The 19,908-nt window shown below is 42.5% G+C and overlaps 1 long non-coding RNA gene across 1 annotated transcript in view; it reads left to right on the plus strand.

Moving 5' to 3' along the window:
* The window catches only part of LOC143522851 (uncharacterized), a 79,769-nt gene continuing 59,861 nt past the window's right edge, over nucleotides 1-19,908 (plus strand). Inside the window, exon 1 of the long non-coding RNA XR_013133151.1 lies at nucleotides 1-252. This is a non-coding gene — a long non-coding RNA (uncharacterized LOC143522851). The remainder of the gene's footprint in view (nucleotides 253-19,908) is intronic.

The raw sequence follows: 19,908 nt of genomic DNA on the forward strand, positions 1-19,908 counted from the left end.
GTAGCGGAGCCATTCTAACCAGTATACTAGTGGTGAACTGAGCAGGGCTGCAATGCTAACCAGTAAACTAATGCTGAACTGAACACAGCAGCAATGCTAACCAGTAAACCAGTATACTAATGCTGAACTGAACAGCTAGCGTCGTTTTCCCCCAGCAGAAAGGGAGAGGCGACGTCCAGACGGAGGCCTCTTATCCGCTAGAAGAGAACGGTGACCTAATGGGACATCTCGTTGGGCTTCAGTGATAACGCGGTAACTACCTTAACACTAGCTAGTCAGTTATGTTAACCTAGCTACCATAAATTGTACAGATATGATAGAGAAGGGAACGGATATCTAAAAAGCCGATCAAATTAGTTGTGTTTGAAACAAATTGCCCCGGTTATATAACAACAGCGCAAAAGCAGACTACGCAGCGCAAACTCCCTCTGCGCTACACACAGCTAGCCGACTAAATTGGTCACGGCCGACGTTTGGTTTTTTTTCCACCCCTTTCCCGAATCTCGCGCATGCGCAGTATGTTATACCCTTCACGTTAGCGTCCGCTGGGGGTGAAAGTGCATCCGCTGGTGAGAGTACGTATTTGAGTTATAGGCAGTCTCAAGGGTCCAAGATAACTTCGATGCTCTATGTTACCGCCGGGCTTCCCTATATATAGTGCTGCATTTGGCATTAAGCGTAAAATGCATTTTAAAATTGTCTTGCAAATGTTTTCAGTTCCCTTAAACGTCACTTGTTTTGTTTACTACAATTGATATTTTGTGCTGTCATATTTTATTTTCAAAGACAATTCAGGTTGAATTCATTCAAAGCGATATTGGTTTTATGTAAGAAGATATTCTGTGACTGATGAATGCTGTTTGTATGAGTGTCCGACTCCTATGCTGTGCACATTTACATAGATGAAATATTCCTCTAATGACAACACAACTGGCATACAGTTGGCCTCTATATGTGAATCATTAAAAAAGTTTACCTTTTGTAGATAAAAGATCCCCTTAATTGTTGTACCGTTTGTCAGACTGTGAATCTGACACTGGGAAAATGAAGACCAGAAAGCATTCTAAGCAACTTAATCACCATGTTGCAGACATACACAAGACAAGAAAAGACAACAGAATAATATCCTGTGGTTAGAATATCCTACTAGAGCAATCTTAGACCAATTGTGAAGAAGTTTCATTCCACCCAGGCACTGCCTAGACATGACTGTCCCTCAAAACAGAATCAGAGCAAGAAGGTTTCTTGTGAGGGAAGCCACAGAGAGGCTAACAGCCACTTTAAAGGAGCTACAGAATTCAGTACAGTGGCAGCACCATGTTGTGGGGATGGTTTTCCTCAGCAGGGATTCAGCATCTTGTTAAAGCTGAAGGATGGATGGTTAAGAATATGGGGAGATACTGCAAGACTGTATGTGTTTCACTCTGAAAAACACTGATGCTGTAGACAAGCTTCTGTTCAGCAGCACAGTCATCGCCCACACAAGCATAGCACAGAAATGGCTGAACACCACAAGGATAGATGTTCTGTCGTGGCCAAGTCAAAAGTCCAGATCTGTCTAATTGGGAGTATGTGGCACTGTTTGGACCCTGCCACAAACATTGCCCGACCGACCTGAACAGCCTGGAGCAAATGGGCAAGGAAAATGCCCCAGAGAGGAGTATAAAACTTACTCCATCAGACTTTACTCCATTAGACTTTACTCCAACTGACTGTTACTGCAGCAAAAGTGGTTTTGCCAAGTCTGAAAAAGAATGAAAACAAGCAGCATTTTTTAGGGTTCATTGGTTTTTTAAAAAACTGAACAAAAATGACTTTTGTCTTAATAATACATAAGCACAAATCATTATTTAATTATAATCATGTTATCCTATATGACATTTAGTCCCTACTTTACTGAAGTATGAGTCCAGTCCACCTCAGAGCCCAAGAAACAAGATGAATGATTTATTGCAGGTATTAAAGACTGGAGGAATCTAGTGAAAGAAGTAACAGATTGAGTCTGTTCTGGAAAGCTCGGCTTTTTGTTTTAGCAGACAGGGTGTTTGTCTGCTTATTTGTGTGTTAGGCAAAGGAGAGGCAAAAGGTCTAGTGCTGCTGAAAATGCAGCTCACACTGCTGCTCACCGCCATGGCATGCACAGTGTCTACATGGGGGGCCGGCCCATAGGACTGCAGTGAGCTGATTAGCTGCAATGGCCACTCCGGACTTCCCCTCTGCAACGGGCACCACCGGGATGCCAGTGAACTCTGGGCAGTAGGAAATACAGCGTCCCACTCCGAGGTCCCAATGACGTTTGATTAAGGTTAGACATTGTAGTGGGGGATGAGGAGACAGGCCAGGCAATGTTTTTTATGTGTGTATAAGCAACACACATACACACACACACACACACACCATTTGTTTTCTGACATAGTCTGTATGTCAGGTGAATAAATAGAGTTTAAGGATCTGTACATGGGATATTTGTCTTTTCACCTCTGAATTACAAATGTTTTTCTCTAGTATTTAGATTCTCATTTCAGGCTGACTGAAAGTACTGAAAGTGGCTGTTGCAACTTTGAGATGAAGTGCTCTAATTGCATATGTCCTGTCAAGGGTGGTATGAATAATGAACGAACAATACTTGACATTTCAAAGAGAGTAAGGCTGTCTGCAAACCGATTTTCATTTTCACTTGCAAGATTATACGTTTTAATAGTACTATAGTTTCTGAACCATTTGGACGTCTCCATGAATGGTACCTCAAGTGTGATCTGTCATTACTTCGGTCTTAATGATAAATAATAAAGTCTCTCATTACAAACAACACACACTTTTCATTTACAATGTCATGTCTTTATTGAGTAATCAGTGTAATGGATGGAAAATGAATGTTACCCCTTATATTTAGTAACTAGCCATATCTCCTTTACTAGCAATAATTTTGATACCATGCTGACTATAGCTGCCACTTAGTTGCACCAATCATTTATAGGTATTTTGGGATGTTTCTCTACACTTAATCATATCTGATTATGTATAATTTTGGGACATCTTGCTTGGCCTGCTTTCAGTGGGATAGGAGTCAGAACCAGGTCTTGGCTAATGTTGGATCAGGAGTTCTTCTTTTTGGGCCACTCTGTGGTGGACTGGTCATGCCTAATCCAACCACTTGTGATTCGCATACAGAGGCCATGATGTTCAGCTTTGGAATCTCAGAAATCGCAGCCAATGAGTCTTAGTCATCCTTCTTCCATCAAGCTTCACAGCCGGCCAGAGGTTTTGCTATTTAGTGACAGTGTGTTAAACATAAGGTCACCGTTATGATGCTGTGTATATTTAAAATCTGTTGATGAACAGTAATGTTTTTTGTGGTTTCCTCCATGGTAATCTCCTTTTATCCAGGTATTTTTCTTATGGGGGACTCATGAACACATGTTATCAAGTGCAAGTGATGCGTGTTAATACTTCCCATCACCCTATGAATCTTTGCCACTTGAACATTCTGTGGTATGCACTGGAAGTCCACTCCTAGGCAAAATATCTGGCTCACATTTTGAAAGAGTCATTTTTGTAGCCTCTTTTACTCTTCAAATAAAAATAAATATTATACATTTGCCTATTAGCACCATGTTAAAAATATTGCAAAAGAGCACTTTTGTAAAGACCAGGCAACCAAAAGTGTGATTACTTTTATAATGAAGGGAAATAAACCCCACACTTGAATTGATTGAAGCACCAAATCTTGATTCTTCACTTTTAAGGAGGCATTCATGCTGAATTGGAGGATATTCCACAGGGTTCACAGACTTTTTCTTACAGTTGTACAATCGAGTTTTGACTAGAATGTCTTATACACCTTTCATGCACCAATACAGTTAGTCATTACAGGCGATAACTAGACAATGAGACTTGACTGGTACCGCACACCCAAACATGGACAATGATCAGAAAGAATACCATGGTTCTTAAAAGCCATACTGACAAACAAATGTTTTCCAGTAGGATTGAGCATCTGTTTTACCATAATTCTCCTAGTCTACAGTATCGAGTCTGTGGTTGCGTGTGTGAATGTACACGGGTGATTGTCTGTGTGTGTGTGTGTGTGTGTGTGTGTGTGTGCGTGCGCGCGTGCTTATTGGGGGAATGAGCGTGTCAGGTGAGGTCTTTCAGGCGGTTCGGAGCTCTGAGCTGGCACCATTAAAGGCGGCACAGCATTGTTCTCACAGTGACAGGAGGTGCTGTCTTAGCCTGCTGTGGGTAGCTGTGGCACTGCAAGCGGTGCAGCGGCAGGAATCCTCAGACATGCCGCAGTCAGGGAAGTGAGTGGGTGAGATGCTGAGGAACTTGAGTGCTGTATGGTGCTGCCAGGAGAAGTGATGGAGGGAGCCGGCAGCAGTCTGGGGAGCGACAGTGTGATAGGAAAAGGTTGGCAGAATGGCAGAGATGCCAAAATGTGCACGTGTTCATCTTTTTTTGGGGGGGAAGGGGGTAAGATTCTGAGGACAAGAGAGGTAGACCTGTGCCAGAGATTTCATGAGTTGCTTTGATCTTTTTTGCCCAAATTGGCATTTTTTTTTCCAGGGGGGGGGGGAGGGGACCCAAACAGACAGACAGACACAGGCTGGAGCTCGGCCAAGACTTGTCGGGAAGGTTGCCATGCTGAGAACGAGGGAGCACAGAGAAGAGGAGAAAGAGGGGGGAAAAAGCCAGACGAGTCTTGGCAGGGTTCTGTCGCAGTTCTCTTTGTCTGTTTGCTCAGCTTTTGCGCAAAGGAAATAAAAAGTACCCAGGGTGTAGGAGCTCTGCTTCACTGCTAAAAAACAAAACCAAACAAGAAAACTGCGCTGAAATTGCACAAGAAGGCAAAGGCGAAAGGGGCATGAATATTGTAACCAGTGAGCCATTTTCAGAAGATTCGTCAGAAAGCGCTGTTGCATTCTCTTTTTTTTTTATGATGACCACGCGCTCCGAAAACTGTTGTTTCCAGTTCGACACATCTGTTTTGTTTGTGTTATAGGCTGTTAAGGATATTCGTAAGTGGCTTTGTGTTTTGACTGCTGAGTACTGCTAGAGCCACTGTGGCTAAAGAAATGCCAGAAAAGTTTGCTTTCAGATTACTGAACTTTGAATGATGTGGTTGGAAGGCTCAGTTCTTTGTCTGCACTGTCAGAAGTTTTGGAATTGGGGTAGGAAGACCAAGAGCAAGGACATCAAGGTCCATAATGGGTCAAGGGTGAATATGGTCCAGACAACAATCATGGACAGAGACTTCATCGATCCAAAATTCTTCTGATTTGAAGTGTATGTCCAGGGGAGATCTCATTCAAGGTCTGTTTGGATATCACCATGTATTTTTTGTGTTTGTTTTCTCTGTAGTGTTTTGTACAAAGATAACTTAAAAACCAAGGACCCAATCATCAATGTGACAATTTTTATGTTAGTTAATAGATTTGTCCATCACTGTTGGTGAACAATAGCTAAGCAGCTAGTAGAGCAGGCCTGAGGTCTTTCATTATAACCTATCTTGTTGACTGTTCTTCACTTGAGTCAAAGAACTTGTAAAACAAAAATTAAATGAGATTGTGGTCCATAATTTGAAGAATTTTGGTTAGTACAGACACTCCCGTGTTAGAACCTATTTGATATTGGTGCAATTATGTTTGCCTGTATACTGTTTTGTCATTTTTTGGAAAGAGCATTGCTAATGGTTCTTCACATGTTTGTTGGAATTTGTTCTCTCTGTATGTCCAGGTTGGTTCTTTTGATCTTTTTTATTGGTTTCTTTCCCCTAAAATCACTGATGATTGGCTTTGGAATTTGGCTCATGATTTTGCTGGAGGTTTATTAGCTAGATTGAGTGATTGAAACATTCCATTTAAATATTGTTATTGATTAACTGCCACAATAATTTTGCCAGCTGTTCAATCAAACGCCAGGTGCTTTTCCTAGTGTAACAGGTGTGTGGTGGTGTAGTATTCTGGTATTGCGCTTTCATTAGAAGCTTCTGTTTCTCATCACTGCCTAAATTAGAAGCCCAATCCTTAATGACAGAAATAATGTTTATACTGATGATGAACACCAGCATAGTTTTTCACAACAGCAATAAGGATGCTTAAAAATCGGACATAAGCATGATAAGGTTATTTTTGTAACAGCCTTGTTTTATTTGCCTGGATGATCAATCTATTTAATATTTAACAATTGTTGAAGCATATTGTATACAGATACATTGTTTGAAGTGTTGTACTGATCTGTTCTAATATGTGTTTTGGTAGCCGTTACAATGTAGTTACAGGTAAGTCTGCATTGTATTGCGTGCAGTCATTAACAACTTCCAAGTCATTGACAACTAGCATGTCATTAACAGGACACTTAAGACTTGTGTCCTGACTGAGACCCATTTCCACTGTTACATGACACAGTAATTCATGTAAAATGCATAATCAGTGCTGATTTACGGTACACAGCCTCTAAAGAAATCACATTTTCAGTTTTAACGACTCGAGACTGAATCTCATATTGCTGACCATGACCTTTTATGGTGTTTTGTGCTGTATTGGCAATAGTTTACAGTAGCAGCATGTATGTCTCACTCAATAATACAGAAAAAACATAAGCATAAAATAGGACCATGTGGTACTCCATATTAATAAGATTTAAGCATTGGATCAAGATATAGATCCAATGTATGACTAACACATATACTTGTGTATATGTGTATATGTATATGTGTTTGTGTATATACAGGCCACCAGGACAGTACATCATCCTGCACATAGAGCGCATCTCATACACATGTCAAGTCAAATTTATATAGCACTTTTTACAACACTTGTTTGTTTTCATAAAGCAGCTTTACAAACACATGGGTTCAGATCCCTAATGAGCAAGCCAGGGGCGACAGTGGCAAGGAAAAACTCCCTTAGGATTAGGAAGAAACCTTGGGACGACCAAGGCTCAAAAGAGAACCCATCCTCCATTGGGCTGCCCAACTTGTAGCAGTCCATATTTATAGTTTTGTTTCTAGGCCAAGCAGTCACTGTTCCTCCAATGTGGATGTTGGGCCTCAGGTAGGAGTTGGCATTGGCGTGTCCGCTGGCAGCATTGGCATGTGATGTACATTAAAGTTTGATTTAATTTTTAAACCTTCTCTGGACTTTGATGCAAAGCTAAATATATGTGGATGCTTTGCAATTAGCAATTACATTTACATTTTTGGCATTTGGCAGATGCCCTTATCCAGAGCGACTTACATTTTTATCTCATTTTTATACAAGTGAGCAATTGAGGGTTAGGTGCCTTGCTCAGGGGCACCTCAGTCATGGCCTCAGGTCTGGGGATCGAACCCACGACCCTCCGGTCACAAGACCAGTTCCCTAACCACCAGGCCATGACTGCCCCCGTCATGTTTATATATGTTTATATATGTTTATATTACCAGTGCAAGCTAGTGTTGTCTGAATTCCATCTGCTATGTCTCGTATATGATCGGTTATATTACTACAATTAAAATAGTTCCCCCTTTAATTTCCCCTTAAAATGAAACTTTTTGCACAGACATTAATATAACATGAAGACAAAGGCCCATCTCAGTTTACCCAGGTTTTCCTGCAGAGGAAACCACCTCGGTTGTTTTGTAAAAGCACTTAGCATTAATAATGTTCTAACTGTAAATTTGTGGAAAGGTAATAACAGGGTAACAGTACCAGTAATTGGTTCTCTCTGATATAATTCCTGATTTTGTAGACATGTAGAAAGACTGAGAGAGCATGAAGCTGAAGAAGGAGCATGTTCAGCTTATCTGAGCTCTGTTGTGATTCCAAACCTCCATCTCAGGTCAAAAACATCTAAACCCATTATCCTTCTGCTCTATCATTCAGAAGCATAGCACCGACCAAACTTCACATACATATTTGATTCACCCCTATTATTGAATGATATAAAATAACTACAGTACTGTGTAGGTGCTGTTCTGTTGGAGAATGTCGTGTATACACTCACTGGCCACTTTATTCGGTACACCTTGCTAGTACCGGGTTGGACCCCCTTTTGCTTTCAGAACTGCCTTAATCCTTTGTGGCATAGATTCAACAAGGTACTGGAAACATTCCTCAGAGTCTGGTCCATATTGACATGATAGCATCAGGCAGTTGCTGCAGATTTGTCGACTGCACATCCATGATGTGAATCTCCCGTTCCACCACATCCCAAAGGTGCTCTATTGGATTGAGATCTGGTGACTGTGGAGGCCATTCGAGTACAGTGAACTCATTGTCGTGTTCAAGAAACCACTTTGAGTCGTGCTTTATGACATGGCGCGTTATCCTGCTGGAAGTAACCATCAGATGATGGGTACACTGTGGTCATAAAGTGATGGACATGGTCAGCAACAATACTCAGACAGGCTGTGACGTTGACACTATGCTCAATTGGTACAAATGGGCCCAAAGTGCGCCAGGAAAATATCCTCCACACCATTGCACCACCACCAGCCTGAACCGTTGATACAAGACAGAATGGATCCATGCTTTCATGATGTTGACGCCAAATTCTGACCCAACCATTCGAATGTTGCAGCCGAAATCGAGACTCATCAGACCAGGCAACGTTTTTCCAATCTTCTATTGTCCAATTTTAGTGAACCTGTGTGAACTGTAGCCTCAGTTTCCTGTTCTTAGTTGATTGGAGTTGCACCCGGTGTGGTCTTCTGCTGCTGTAGCCCATCCACCTCAAGGTTCAACGTGTTGTGCATTCAGAGATGCTCTTCTGCATGCCTCGGATGTAACGAGTTATTTAAGTTACTGTTGGTGTTCTGTCAGCTTGAACAAGTCTGGCCATTCTCCTCTGACCTCTTGCTTCAACAAGACATTTGCGCCCACAGAACTGCCGCCCACTGGATATTTTCTCTTTTTCAACCATTCCCTGTAAACCCTAGAGATGGTTGTGTGTGAAAATCCCAGTATGTCAGTGGTTTCTGAAATACCCAGACCAGCCCGTCTGGCACCAACAACCAGGCCACGTTCAAATTCACTTAAATCACCTTTCTTTTCCATTCTGATGCTCGGTTTGAACTGCAGCAGATCGTCTTGGCCATGTCTGCATGCCTAAATGAGTTGATGCCATGTGATTGGCTGATTCGAAATTTGCGTTAATGAGCTGTTGAACAGGTATGCCTAATAATGTGGCCAGTGAGTGTATGCTAATTTCCATTTTTGGTAATGTGTTATTTATGTTTAGATTTTGACATGTATTTTATCAATGAAAAAAGTGCCTTAAGAGAAGGCTCAGTGGTGAATCTTTTAACATCATTGTGATGGTAAGGATGTTATGGGAATCTCTTTGGAGTTGACTTCCTCATGTTCAGTGAACACAGAGTCTGATTTCTGATTAAATGGGAAAAAAGAAAGTGATTAAAATATACCTGTATGACTTTCTTTAGGATATTAACATTTAATGCACATGACCTGTGAGGTCCATTGGATGTGAAACCAGGGTAACCTGATTAGGATGTGACAGTAAGAAGTCAGTCAGATGTAAAATGTGGCCAGTGGCCAGTGAGTGAAAGCCCCCCCCCCCCCCCCTCTCTCTCTGTTTATCTCTCTCTCTTCTCTCTCTCTGTTTATCTCTCTGTGTCTGTCTCTCTCTCTTTCTCTTGCCCACACATTCACACTGCTTAGCTTATTAGTGCCAGTATTGCACTGGAGTGTTCCTCCATGTTCTTGGTTAACTGACCTACTGCGTCTTCTCTTGAATAAGTGCAGTAATCGGAATCACTGTTTTCATTTTATTGGGTTTAATTTGTTTCGGCTGCCGCTCAAACAATTCTGGCTTAACTTTACTTTTATTAAAAGCCTATGTACACTATAACACAGTGTGTGTTTTTATGTATCTGTATTTATGTATTATGTAAAATTGTTTGTTCTTTATTTCTATTTTGTATCAGTGCGGCCCGCGTGTGTTTTCTCATATATAGTGAATACAACACTGTATTACAGTTACTTGAGAGAAAATATTGTACTTATGTGAAGGCCTTTACCTCATATCTACTACTCAAGGTTTTTAAAGATGTACTTCACCTTTGAGATGTGCAGAAGCTTTACATTGGAGGAACATGTACAGGAATGCTCATCATGTAATCTCATGCAGGTGTAATGAGGCAGCGTACACTACTGTCACACAGAGCTGTTTCCTGGCAGCCATGTTGAACACCACCAGATTCACTCCTCTCAGTTCAAACATGAAATTATGTGATGTAGCTACAACCATGAAATTACATCAGGAAGCAACATTGTGCTATGAAAATGGAACAGGATTGCCACTGCCAAATTTTGAGCGCCAAACAGAATAATTGCTCATTCTTATTCTCTTGGCTTATTATCTGAGGTGTGATATATACTTTTCAGAGCTCAGGCAACATTAAAGTGAAATCAAAATGAATATTTTCTTTCATTAGATGGATTTAGGAGACTGTTTGGGAGATGTTTTTGAGAATTTGGAGCTAATTCAGGAACAGCAACTAGATGTTTGGTTTAAAAAAATATTGTTATGCCACATAAAAGCTTGCACCACCTGGTTGTGTGAACTGACAACTGAAGGAATTGAAGATGTGTGGTGCCTAAGGTCCAAGACTGTGTTCTTTTCCAGTATTCTTTAACCTCTGGGGCAAGCAAAACCTCCCTTTAATCTAAGCACCAAAGGAGTAGAGAGATGCACAGGTGTAGAGGCGATGTTTGATGTTGACACATAATGGCCAGATGAAGAGAGTAGGAAGCCCTTTTGCTTGCCTGGAGATCCCTCTGAACCTCCTCACCTTTCTGTCCACTCTCTCAGCCCGTTACTTTCTCGTTAGTTTCTCTGTCTTCCCTGAGGTTGGAATTAGGTCACTGGAGCAAGGATGTATTGCACATGCTCAGTGGTGTATAGACATATCTTTTTTTTCTTTCGAGTCAGGTAGACTTGATATGGTGCCATCCAGAATAATGCCTGAGGTTGAACTTTTTCAACCTAACTTGAAATGCTGGATACAGGAAATCCATTGTGCATATATTAAGATTAAACTTTTTAGTAACATCAAGTCAGGTTGCTGAAATATTCTCCCATTTGGCTGAATAGTCTACATTTTTGGTGAGATAAAGAGCGGGATTGAGCTTGACACAAGGAATAACATGGTGTGTGAAATAAAGTACTGTATATGTGCCTCTCTATCACATAAGGCTGGGCCTTTATGATCACTGTGACAAAGGAACTGATTAAGTGTCGGCCATTTTAGAAATGATAGCAATCACTGCTGGGCTCCTATAGCTGCACTGAACCACTTGCTGTTGCAAATGGCAAGAACATAATGAGAAGCCACAATGGTTGGTAGACCTTTTACTGAGCTGTACATCATTTCCCTTGGCTTGAAATCAGCCATTTTGAGTAGAGAGCAGGAGGTACTGTGAGGAGAGGTCTTTCTCTGTCTCCTCTTTCTCCCTCTGCCTTTCTTATCCCATCCCCCACTCACCCTTTCTCTGATTGGTTGAATTAACTCTGCAGCCTCCTGTTGTGAATAATTACTTTTGATCCAATGCGGCTTTTGCTCTACCAACCCCCCCCCCCCCCCCCCCCCCCCACACACACACACACACCCCCAATCTAGCCCCCCCCCCCCCCCCCCAACCGCCCCCCGGTTGTTTTTAAATGTTAAAATTTTGCCCCTGTCCCCTCTACATACTGCACATCTGTGCACATATACATGCGCACACTACAGGATTCATTGGGATGCAGGCCATACCCTGAGCAGCTGGTGCATGAGCAGCGAGGGAGCTCTTACGGGACCCAGTTGAACACATGCAGCGCTCTGCTCCCTGATGATCAGGAGCTGTGCTCTTTAGACTCCACTGAGTTGTACAGTACCCGGTGGACAGCAGTTACTCAGTGGAGCACAGTGTCCATAGAGTTCTCGGTCCCCTCAAAAAGACATGTGAGTAGTGCAGTCTGTTGTGTCAGAGAGTATTTTACCATTTTCTGTGGTATTCATTTAAGATTGGGATCGAAAGTTCTCATTGAACAGCTCTGGTAAACTAGATAATTACACGATAAATTAAATCTTTATGGTGGGGGAACACACACTATACCAGGAAGTACAGATGTTTTGAATGACCAATGTAGGTGTCCAAGCAGTGAATAAGAATCATGCTCGCAGTTCACACTGCAGTAGGTCTCTCTCCAACTACACGACACTGGCACAAATTTGTGCTGGTGATCCGTGATGTCGAGCATGTGAAAGACGCGGTGGAGGACGATAAGCACTCTGCTCTGCTGCATAGCCTTGCAAGCTACTGATTAGATGCCATGTCTTTGGAATCCTTCTTTCACAATGGATTCATACCAGAATCTCACCTGTAGGGGGCTCCACTGATCTCCTATGTTGTTTTTCCTTTCGTGTGCTCTCAAATTCTGCCATGATACATCAGAGATATTCAGGTTGTAATGCTCATTCTTCTGTAAGATACACTATTGCAGTACTCATAATAAGACATTAGACAAGTACTCAAGCTACCAAATATAAGAGGCTACATACACATTCTCAAATCTGGAATAGGGTTTTGAGGATCCCAGCCATAACTCTTCTTTGAAAGGTTTTGTAACAATCACAACCTGACCCCCCCCCCCCCCCCCCCCCCCACACACACACACACACACACACCAATATTCTGAAAAATTCACAATTTTCCTTTGAAGAATGCAGTAAAGTTCTATCTTGTCCAGTTATTAGTTTTTTTTTTGCCCCACTTCAACCAGTCTCGGGTGGCAGCTAGAATCAGCATGTTTGCCATACTCTCTGGGCTCTTCCCCTGTGCCCTCAGTGAACCGCATGCCAGCACGGTCTCTGTTCCGCCTGACTGACCTGTCAAATGCGTTCTGGTCATGGGTCGGGAAAGTGCTTCCACACTGCAACTGCATGGAAAATGACTTGGCACCTTGGCATGAATTTTTCATGGGTCTTGCCTCAGATGCACTTCTGCCTTTGAATATGAGCTGCTCGAGCGCTCCACTCTCATAGTTCCTCTGCATTTTTTATTTATTTTTTTGTCTGTGCGAGAACTTTTCAACTGGAGAGTCGATGTGGAACTGTTCCTCAGTGCCTACATCGAACAACGCTCTTGGAAAACACGCTGCAACTGCCTTTGTTTTGGACCAGGGAACCCACGCAGATAGCATTAATCTTAAGCACAATGGTAAATACTTGAATTATTCAAGATATGTCTGAGGAAAGGCAGAGGTGTCTTTGAGAATGCAAAGAATGTGTCAACCTTGCAAGGCAGCTATGAAGGCAGGGAATTGAATTACAGGAGAGCATAATGCAATCCCTGATCCCAACCTACTCTGCCTAATGAAATCAGGAGATGAAAGCACAGCTGGACATTTTTGTGGGATATGACTGTGTGGGCAATCGCTTAGCTGGCAGTGAGGGAAAGTGAGAGAGAGATAGAGAGAGATAGAGAGAGAGAGAGAGAGAGAGAGAGAGAGAGAGAGAGAGAGAGAGAGAGAGAAGGGGAGAGCACATAGGTAAAAGCCCTTGGAAATACTTGGCCCAAAACTGGGATGTCTTCTTCTGTAGCAGAACAAATTATGTGTCTTAGAAAAACATATCTACATGGATATAAAATGTATTAGATGAGCTGTTTAGTGCAGTGAAAAAAGAGTTGAAATGTGAGACTGTATGTCTTTACTGGAGACAGGTAAATCTGAAACAGGGACTGTGCAGTTGAAGCATGTAAGAGAAGACCTGTTCTCTCACTCACCGGGTTCTCAGCAAGTAGTTCAGACCAGCAGGTTGAACACTACCTTCTAACGCATTGGTGCATCAGACCAAATAGCAGAGCAAATAGGCTAAGTTATTCTTAATTATTCTAATCATAATATCGATAGATATCCTTTTTTAAATACAAGATGCATTAGGCTTCTATTGGTTTGGTAGTTTTCTTGACTGGAATGGAACCCAAAATAATGTGAGCGTGCCACAGGTCTCATACTGTTTTCATGTCTTGTGAGAGGTTCCTAAGGCATAGTGTTGATACATTAGAGAGCAGCACAAGAATGCAATGTGTCTTCAGCACCTCACGATGAAGAACAAACAGCACAGTGCACAGCTGTCTTGTGCTCTTAAGGCCATTATCTTTTTAGCTGCTTTAATTGCAGGTAAAGGACCATGTGAGAAACTGTCCATTATTTTTTTTTTAAGATAGTCACTGATTGCCACAGGAGATGTCATTTATTCAAGGGTTCAGTTGTGTGGTTCAACAACCAATGAGTGGGTGGGTGACATTGAAGTGCAACTTTTTTTTATATTGTGTCCAAACTCAAGCTGAGGTTTTGTTGCTTTGACAGTCACCAATATCCACCCGTCATGTTGTGCTGTTTGCATCATCATGTCAGGAAGAACCAAATTGCTTCTCTTTTGTGCTGGAGATAAGTAATGCACTTCTACATTCTTCTCTTGGACTGTCCAGATTCACCTGGAGCACATTTCACATAGTAACATTAATGGTATTGGATCAAGCAAAACAATCCTCTTGATTTCAAATGTGTGTTTGTCTTGCTGTGCTAGCTCATGTCTTAGAAACATTAAAAAACTGGGTATGCTCCTTTCTGCAGATCTTGGACCTATTTGTTTTGTTGCAACTCCTCTCATTTTAGTTTCTTCCTGGTAATGTTGCTGTTGTTAGGTTGAAATGATGCTTTTTCTGTCTGAACACAACAACCTCCATCAACCAATTCCCCTTGAAGGTGCTTCTAAGAAATTGTGGTAAAAACAACAATTTGGAAGTATCTTCACACAGTGTTTTGCTTTGAAGACATAGTGTGAGTACTGTTGTTACAAATCTGTATGACCTTTGAAATGATTTATCACACTTCTTTGTCCAAAAGTGAATTAAAAGGAATGTGAGGTTTATTCCTGAGCAAAAAGTTTAGTCAGCTGAATTCCAGAACTTAATATCCAGTGCCCCTTCAACAACCATCACCAGCAATATCACCATAGTCTTTTTCTCCCAACATAACCATTGAGTTATAATCATGTAAACGTCTCAGTAAGAGAGGGTACTTGTGTGTGGCACTCGGCCTCAGGCTTCTTTGCAACAGAGGTCTGTTTATTCCTAATGAGCTGCCCTATACAGAACAAGATGACCCCAGGGTGTGCGGTCCAAATGAATCAACCCTGACCCTCTACACCCTTCCCCATCCTCCCGAACTGGGCTGGCATATGAGTGGCTGGCACATGCCAGGCCCCTCGCCAAGGACAGGCGCCACCTCCCTCAGCATACGTGAACACTGGTCTTCCCTTTCACTCGCCCTCCCACTCTCTGCTCCCTCTCAGCCAGGCTTGTTGTGGAATTTTCTATCTACAATAAAATAAAATAGTTGCCAGCTAATGGACTTTTCCTTTATTCACTGGAAGCACTGAGCGATTACTCTCTGGGCAGTCCTTAAACTTGATTTACAGTTAAACGGAGTCAGGCTATTTTCCACTGATTCTTTAGGCGAGCAGGTTTTATTGCACTACTAGGCTGTGTTATTAACAAAGCGCTGCTTTAGCCGCTCTACTCCCTCTGGGACGTTCTCTCAGGGAGGGAATAAGCACTACTTTGATTTTATACTGGCATATACAAGTCAGACGCATGAAGCATACACCCTCATTCACTATACACCCAAATACACACCTGAGTTTCTTAGATCAGTCAGAAAGAATGTCGGGATTGCTTTTATTCATTTGAGTTGCTCAAATGTAGCATGGCCACTAGGATGCTGAGATCCCTCGACCTATTGAACAGTTTAATGGCTGTACGTTAAAAGCATACTGCATGACCTACTTCAGGTCATGAGTGTGTGTGCCTTTCATATGAAAGGCCTGTAATGGAAAATGTCTAATTCTGAGGAGAGCCACTGGGTTGACCATAGATACAATTCCGGACAAAGTTTTAAGCTCTACTATGTACCCCTTGCTATTCGTGGTATCAATGCTAACTACTATAAGTAGAGCAAAATAACCAAACTGCATTTTATCCGTGTCATCAATCAACGAAAGGCAACCACCGGATTCTTGTCCGCAAAGGCCAGACAGCATTTAACTACAGCCATGAGGGCGTGTGCGAGTTCCCACGCAGAAATGCGTGGGCTCTCAGCACACTTTTGTCTCATTATGATGTGTTTACCGTACCGTAGACACGGCGCGGCTGGCGTAATCAGCTAAAACAATGGCTGTGATGACTGTGAGCGAGGCTACATCTCTTATCAAAGCTCATTATAAACACTACCGCGTTCCCCGTGCTAGACAACACATGGAGCGAACCAAATAACAACAACGGAGCCACAAACAAACCTGTATGATTTAGGTGCTTGTGAGAAGAAGCAGGCTTCAACCATTAATGCATAAGTGCATTTTATGTGTATAAGTGTAACGAGCAATACACACAACACAACATACATAACAAAACATTATTTTTCAGCATCAGGCTACCAGCCTTAAGGGCGACTGACTGAGGCTGCTAGTCAGAAATTTCTCTTCTTGTGCACTTCATTTTTCTCTCCACTTTACGTTTGCATCATCTGATCACTGGAGAACATCCTGTACAGGTTTACTATAGGGAAGACTCAGACCTCTTTCTCTTTTGAATGGCTCAAAATGACCTGACATAATAGAAGACTCCAAGTCCTAGTGTCTTGTATGCGGCACAGATATGTTCCTGCAGACATTCACAAGTCAGATTCTGTATTTACCCACTCTCGGCATTCTATATGAGACATGAAAGAGGTCTCATAAGTGCATGGAGAGCTGAGTGTGCTTAATGTTAGCTCTGAGATTCTGGGAAAAAAAACCTAGTAAGATATGAAGATAGACAGCGGATGACTAACACTGCAATTACAGCACAGTGCTCATACACCAGCACGTATGAGATGGCTGAACCATTGACAATGTGTTAAGAGTAAGACTGATGAAATGAGATTGTATATATGTGTATACCTGTACCAGCATCTCTCCCTTTCACATAACTCGTTCCTCCCACTCTAATTCTTACTTCCTTCTTCAGTCTTACTACTTTTTCATCCTCTTCGTTTTCTCCATCACTCTGCCCCCCCACCCAGCACGCGTGCACACACACACACACACACACACACACACACACACACACACACACACACACACACACACTCTTTCTTCTTCCCCGTCAGCGTGATCCTTCAGCAATCTGTGGGTGATTGCTGTTTCAGCAGTGTCCCCTGAGTCATCATCAGAGCTGGTGTAATGGCCTGGAACTGGCCAAGGTGAACGGTTATTACTTATTGAGCTCTTGATTGTTGGGCGGAGCCCTGTGCTCATTCGTTTCTGCCTGAGCAGCACACGGCGTCCGAATCAGATTCTTCTTTTGCCCTTTTTGTAGCCGCCATGTTAATGTGTGAGCATGATGATGACTAGAGTGTTAGTAGTGCTGTCTAGTAGCAGAGCTTGTCTGCTTACTTGCCAGTTGATGCTATTGATTCTTAATGGCTGGGAAACATTAAGGGAACATTAACAGCGAAAGGCTGTGTGGACTATAGGCCATCTGTTGAAATGAACAAATTGGGTTGAACAATTTGGACCCACTCTCCAGTCTCAGTCACTAGTCAGTTTCTGACCACAGGGCCTCTGAATGCTGGATTGTCTTAGTGCAAGAGTGACCTTGAAACACAAGGACTGCTGCTACCCTGCTGTACCTGACACTCTTAAGACCAGCACAGCATCCATTGCCATGTCAGTCACTGATGTTTTGACAATAGTAGGTCATCCATTATTCTAGTTATGATCAGGCTTCAGAATAACTGATAAGTTGTTAGTGGCCTACAGTATGAACTTGTCCATCCATAACATATGAAAACGATAACATAAGATGGTGTGTTGGCCAAATCTAGTGGCCAGTAAGTGTAGGTACAAATGAGTGGTGAATGGGTGTTGCAGTTACATACGTTTTCAGCCTATATATAAGCACACTTGCTTAATCTTTCAGCTCAGCTTTGCAGTATTTAAAATATTTTGCCACTTGAGCAAAACTACTGAGCAATGTAAACAACTGAGGCTGAGAGTCAGTACTAAGGCTTCTGTGTCAGGCATCTTTGAAGGCTCTCATTTGTTCTTCACAGTGAGCTTTACTTGAAAGGTCTGTAAGTTATGTTTGTGTTTTGATGCTTCCTAGCTTTTCAGGCTATGATTAATTTTTTTGGTTGTTTTCTTACGAGTCCTAGATTTATACCTTACACTTGTGGCAACCTTGGCGCATATTTCATTACCAGATGACACAAGGCAACATCAAAGTATTAGTAAAATACTTTGTTTGATGTTGCATGAGTATGAGTAAAGACTATTCATTGTTTTAACCCAGGATTTGTTTATTCATCTTTTCTTTTTGTGAAAGCCAAGGTCCCTTCAACCTTGCAGGCATCTACAGTAAGTGCTGTAATCGAGGAACCCTGAGGAGCCCACAGGCAGCAACATCAATTGAATGTCCCTTATGTGCCCCTCTTTTCATGAGGCCTGACTAGGTCCAACAATGCACTTAGACGAATGTACCAGGCCATTGCATTCACAAAGAATCTAACCCAAGGCGGGAACAAAAGCATAGTGGTATGTAGTGCAAGATGAATAGGAGTTGTGTCTTTGGAGATGCTGGGAGATGGATCTTGGCTTTCTGGATGGCTAATTGCTCTTGTGCATTGAGTCTTTTCACAGCCCTCTTCTACGGCAGCCGTTGTCAAATCGAGCTCCTCAGGGCCACAGTATTGTGAAGGCGCCTGCTAAACAGAGGGCAACGAACGAACCCCAACCCCAACCCCAACCACCCCCCTCTCTCTGCAAGTGCTTAGTGTTTCACTCAACCCCTTTACTCAGCCCGAAAACTCCCCCACCCCTGGCAGCACCCCTTTGTTAAGAGAGCCTACAGTGTTCACAAGTCCTCCTACATCCACCCCTCACTACAGCTCATTATGGCCCGCCACGTGCACCAACTGAGGTAGATGTGGCAAGGAAGCTCTCCCAGACCATGGGGGACAAACTAAGAGAGGTGCCCAGGGGAGGAAAGTGTACCCCCAGACAGAGCAGAGTGGAGATATACGGAACCCCTGCTGCTCGTCCATCATTGGTGGGTCTTACCTGTCACTCAAAGGGACTGTCAGTCCAACAATAGGCACCGGGTGCTCCTCAGCAGGGCCAAACTGATGAATGACCTGTTGGCCTCTCATAAAAGCCAAACCATCAGCAGGACCCAGATGGAGTAACGATACTTTATTTACATGACAAGGAGAAGGACAGAATTTGACACATTGTATTCAGATAATTCAAAATTGTGTCTTCGGCATAATATCTCTCTCTAAGATTGTTTTTTTTTTCAGTCAATTTGAAACGATCTCATCAAATCTTAAAGGTTAATTATATTTGCAGAAGCAGGTTGAGACCAGTCTCACATTAATGCATTCCATTCTCCTCTAAATAAACAGCTACAGTCCGCAGTGTCTGGTATTAAAAGCAGCAAAGCTAATTTGCTACACTTGCTCACTTGGTAAGTGATAGAAAGAGCCAAGCCAAGCATTGAGTATTCAAATTGACTTTTGACCTTGAGTAAAAACAGAGAGGGCATTAGATGCTAGGTCTTTTAGTCTCCTGCTGGCACTCTAAATTGGATTCATGTGTAAACATCATTGTGGTCCTCTGTCAGACTGGATAGGAGTTCTCCCAGGCATGAGCAAGTCCACCTCAATCCTGCAGACTCGGTGGGAGGTAGAGTGACTCCATGTCTCCATCCTCAAACATCTCATTTATTAACTATCAGGTTGTTGTACTCTTTCCTGGATGACCAGCAGAATGGGGCTGGAAAAAGTACCTTTTTGACCTTTGTTTTTCAGGTGGAAGGA

Source organism: Brachyhypopomus gauderio, chromosome 9 (assembly GCF_052324685.1).
Source record: "Brachyhypopomus gauderio isolate BG-103 chromosome 9, BGAUD_0.2, whole genome shotgun sequence".
In the NCBI taxonomy this organism is placed as follows: domain Eukaryota; kingdom Metazoa; phylum Chordata; class Actinopteri; order Gymnotiformes; family Hypopomidae; genus Brachyhypopomus; species Brachyhypopomus gauderio.